Source organism: Rattus norvegicus, chromosome 16 (assembly GCF_021556685.1).
Source record: "Rattus norvegicus strain SHRSP/BbbUtx chromosome 16, alternate assembly SHRSP_T2T, whole genome shotgun sequence".
Classification (NCBI taxonomy): Eukaryota; Metazoa; Chordata; class Mammalia; order Rodentia; family Muridae; genus Rattus; species Rattus norvegicus.
The window spans coordinates 26,908,510-26,913,541 of NC_141549.1; the positions used below are offsets into that span (position 1 = coordinate 26,908,510).

Consider the following 5,032-nt stretch of genomic DNA (forward strand, 5'->3'; position numbering starts at 1 on the left):
GCAACTTGGTGAAGAAAGGGTTCACTTAGCTTACATATTCCAGTTACAACCCATCGTTGAGAGAAGTCAAGGCAGGCATCCAAGCAGAAACTGAAGCAGAGGCCATGGCATAATACTGCTTCTGACTTGCTCTCCTTGGCTTGCTCAGACTGCTTTCTTGTAACACCATACCTGCCTCATGGTAGCAAGCACACAGCACACAGCACACAGCACACAGAAGCACAGCACAAAGAGGGCACAATTTTGAAAATTGTATAGTTAATATTTCAAACCACCAGAATTTGAAGAGGTGCAATATTTGAAAGTCATTTGAAGTATGAACAGATTTTCCATAGCTGTGCCCAGCGGGCCACTCTGCAGAAGCTTTATCATTCAAACAACACCAAAGAAGCCTCCATGTAGTTTTTCGAGAAGGAACTCCACCATCATGATCCCATCAGCCATGTTTGTAGCTATCACAGTCTGGGAACAAAGATGCTGCGTCTTTGTATGGTGATTAACTCGAATGTCTACTTCACCTACTACCCTTGGCTTGCATGTATACAAGTCCCCACCTACAAGTTGACCTGATCCCTTGTGTTTTGCTTGAACTTTGGTAATTGTTCCTGAAAGTCAAAGTCAGTGGTAGCAGGAATCTTGAGAACAGTAAATAATGTGTCAGCAAGTCCTTAGACTGTGAGTTGAGCCTTATACTGAGATTGCATCTAAGTAGGGCTTCCTCCACGTCCATTGCCACCCTTTTTCTCCAGCAGTGAACAACATGGCCATCTAGAACCACAAACCAGTATCAACTGCATTTCTCTTCTTTATTAAAATTAAACTCTGCGTGCGTGCGTGCGTGTGTGTGTGTGTGTGTGTGTGTGTGTGTGTGTGTGTGTGTGTGTGTATTCATTTAGGATTGTGTGCTGCTGCCCGTGGGTTCAAGTATACTCCTGCTGCTGTATGCATGTGGAGGTCAAAAGACAACTTTGGGTGGGGGTCCTCACCTTCTCCTTCAAGCTATCTGGCTTGAGAGTTTCTAAGTTTTCCACTTCCCAAATTGCTTTAAGAGTGCTGGATTGGGTGCCCAAACAGGTCCTATTGAGCCATCTCCCCAGCGCCATAAATCGCATGTCTAGCAGCCTTCAAGCTGCCAGCTACCATCTCTTTTATTTGCAAGTCCGTGTCCTAAAACCAACCTGAGTGTAAACCTGTCCTGGCTACAGCTTTACTTTCTTGCCCCTCTCTTTGCGATCTTGGCTCGTTACCTGGGAGGAGTTGCGTTTCATGCTTGGGTGGCTCTTTCTATATATAACCTTTATTCATAAGCCTATGAGGCTTCCCATCCAGCTTTATTGTAACATAATCTTTGATAAGAAGACTGAGAAAATCAAGTGGAGATGCCCCCTCCCTCCACTGGAGGCCTTTACAATGCCGAGTTCAGATATTCCTGATTGGAATGGATTAGTATACTAAGACAGGCACATGAAGTTTGTAGAGTGGCAATGAGGACAACCGGACAGTCAGTGCATTTCTAACAGCCCACAGGCCCAGTGCTGGTGAGATAGATAGGCAGCTTAAGGCTCTCCTGAAGTGTGGTACAGGAATAACTTATTGGTTTTAACTCTGAACTCCAAAAAAAATCTAAAGAACAAAATAAATTCCTTGTCTAGAATATTAGTGACTTAGTAGTTTCTAAAGGTCTTAAGAATTCTGCAGAGATTTTGTAAGACCACGTTCAAATTGGTTTAAGGCAAGAAGGAATCGAAATATGCAATAGGACTGGTGGTACAGCTCTGTGATAAACTATGTACTTAGCATGTTCAAGACCTCAGGGAAAGTCTGCACATGGTGACACTTACTTGCAATTTCAATTCAAAGGACAGAGAGACAGGAGGAACATGAGTTTGAGGACAGACAGAGTAGTCTACCCCAAAACAAAAACAAAACATTTAAAATTAAAAAAGGAAAGCATTGTGGAAAGGCAGATATTTTTCTAGCATCATGTATAAGACCTCAAGTTTGATCATCCACACCAAGCGGGGCAATATAAAAGAAGGAAAAAAATAGTAGACAGCCGACAACACTTTTAAGGTGTCTGGGAGAAGGTATAGCTATGGAATCAAACAGTAAAGGCTTATGGATCCTAGGAAGATGGCTGGACTAGAAATTGGTGCAGGACTCAAGCTCAGCAAGGGGCCCCAAGCTGTAGCTTGTGTGGAAGCACACTGGCCATCCTGTGGAGTTATGTGCAACCATGTGCGTGCGTCTCAAAAGAAGTTCCTCTGCAGCACAGTGAGCTTGAAGGTTTTCTCTTTCCGCTGCTTCCTTCCATGTGCCACATCCTCCAGGCTTCTGGGAAGAAAGTTCAACTGCCTTCCTCTAGAATGTTCCTATGGCTGAGTCCTGTAGGCCAAGTGACATAACTTATTTATCACACACAGTGTAATGACTGGAGAGGCCTAAGTAAGTTTGGCTATGTCTTGGGACACAATGCCAGCTGGCTTTCTCTGTCCCTTCAGCTAGACCTTTGTACATCTCAGGAAGACTCCACTTTACCTCTTTAGCCCTTATGCTGAAGGACAGTTGATTACGGGTCCTCACTGCTAGAAAAAGAAGAAGACCACCCAACAATTTGCAGTTAGGCTACTGGAAGGGCAGGGGGAAGTGGGCCAACTAATAGTCATGGAATTCACAAACCACAAGAATTTCATGAGAGTTTGTGTGTGGAACCAATTTCCTGGATGGCGATGCTATGGGAAGAAGGAAAATGAATTTAGTTTGGAACTCAGTTGGCTATTCGTAGCTGCAGATTTCATTTGGCTGAAGAAGGTCTTCATAAACAATCTGATCTTGTGGAAAAGTGTAGTATTATCAGGTAAAAACATATGGGCAATCAGTTGGGTAGCAATTCCCTTTGAAAGGGGGCGTTCCATCCTGGACGATGGATAAGACCAGATAGGACTCAGAAGTTCTAAAGAAAGGTTTCTTCAGATTCAGGAAGTATAGCCTTACAACTGTCACGGATACCCTTAAACTTAGCGGAGTTGCAAGGCCCCTTGCTCCTCATGTTAATATATATAATAAGGGCTGAGGAGGAAACAGTCTGTCCCACCAGGTAAGCTGCTAGCAAGTGATCAGAGAGTTTCAGGGCTGCAGCTTTGATGAACTGTCCGCTGTATTGGAGTGGGTTTTCAGTGAAGAAGCTCCTGTAAGAAAGCCCTCACGTATACATCTACAAGTAACCACACTGAACTCAGTAATAGCATTAATTTGGTCTGTTGTCAGTTCCTATCTGGAGCCAGCACACATTTGTCCACCTCCACAGCAGTACTCTATAACACAACATGGGAGCTCTGGCTATTGTCTACTCTGTCCCCTTGAGAGTATCGTACATTACTCCGTAATAAATTCTATGATCTAATATTAACCAGAAAGGAAGGGAAAGAAAGTATTGAAAATTAAATCCACCATGCAGACAATTTAGTATAGGAATAACTAACCTTCAAAGCATAACCTTCCCTGGTTCTTTCAAAATATGGACTTGTAAATGTTTGACTTACAAGGAGTAAATTAGCAAGATAAAGCAAACTATGTATTTTTCATTTATGGCTGCATAAAAACCTTAGCCCCCATATGTGGCAGGTGAAAACATTTATTCAGCCTCTGTGTACCAAGAATCAGGGAATGCTGGGATGGGTTAAGTTCTCACCTAAGGTTGTAACCAAGTTGTTGGTCACCAGCTTCTGCCCTTGGAGCCTGACTAGATGTGAGTGAGCTAGCTCAAATACTCATATGCCCAGAGTTCCAGTTTTGGGCTCTGAATGGGCTGAGCTCCAGTTGGTGCCGCATGGTCCTCTCTAAAGTTTTACTCATGTGAATTCCTCCAGGTGAGTGCTCCAAGACAGAGTCAACATGAAAGAGGGACCCCAGTGGAAGGTGAAGTCCTCAGGAAGCTGATTTTTAGGAAGATTCCATCACTTATTCAGCATGTTCTTGGCCATAGATCTATGAAGGAGAGACTACACACACTCGGGTACTGATGCCAAGGTCAGCAGTCATTGGAGTAATTCGGGAAACTGATTCCTGCCCTGTCTCCATTGTTCTGTGTATCTGTACACATGCTTAGTCTCCAGATGGGGTATCCCATCTAGAGTAGTGTGAGCATAAAAAAAAAGATGGGCGATGGGATGAACTTGCTGGTACTCAGAGTGTAGCACTAACTTACTGGGATGTCTGGTCTTACACACTGTCCCAGAGCAGAGGAGTTGAGATTACATTGATTAACTTGATTTTCTTAGATGATCAGGCACACATCTAATGGGAAACTTACATTACTTCTGTGCCTTAGCCAGTATAGTGGTTACTCAGTCAAAATTTGCTATCTGAATCTAGCCTAAGAATAAATAATTTCCCTAGACTTTAGAAGGGCTAAATGATACAAAATGATGACTTGATAACATGATAAAACGTTCTCGATTTTATTGAAAGCAGATCCCATTTCTTCACACAGGTGAGTTTATTTTCTTCCTTCAAAAGCTATTCCATTGTGCTGTTCATCAGAGTGAGTTGGCTCAGTGAGACAATCACTGATGGAGGTGGACACAGAGTTAGCACCACAAATCTACACCCCAGATAGCCACAACAGCGTTTCCAGTGTTTACAAGCTTCCTTACACACCCACACATTATTTACAGCTAATAAATAAAATTTAAAGTCAAAGCATCATTGAGATATGTACGTATATACTGCCATGAATTAGCAATAATGGGGATGCTGGTGACATATGGTACATCATTTTATTGTTAGAATGACACTGAGCCTAATGAAACCAGTCACTTTTGTCCTATATTACATAGGCACAACCAACTTTCTCCTAGCAAGGGCTAGCATTCCAGCATATCTGGAACTACTTCTCTGACATATTATGGTATATCTCTTGACTCTTTCCTTTCTGAATGACATTGAATGACAAAGACTCTTGTGGGGCTTTGCTTGTGTGTAGGTGTTCAGATACCCACACATTTCACAGTTTCTGTTCCCAGCAACAGCC

The 5,032-nt window shown here is 42.9% G+C and overlaps 1 long non-coding RNA gene across 2 annotated transcripts in view; it reads left to right on the forward strand.

Annotated features, from left to right (window-relative positions):
• Nucleotides 1-5,032, forward strand: part of LOC148000503 (uncharacterized) — a 106,243-nt gene that overhangs the window by 39,770 nt on the left and 61,441 nt on the right. The gene's annotated exons all lie outside the window — the stretch shown is intronic.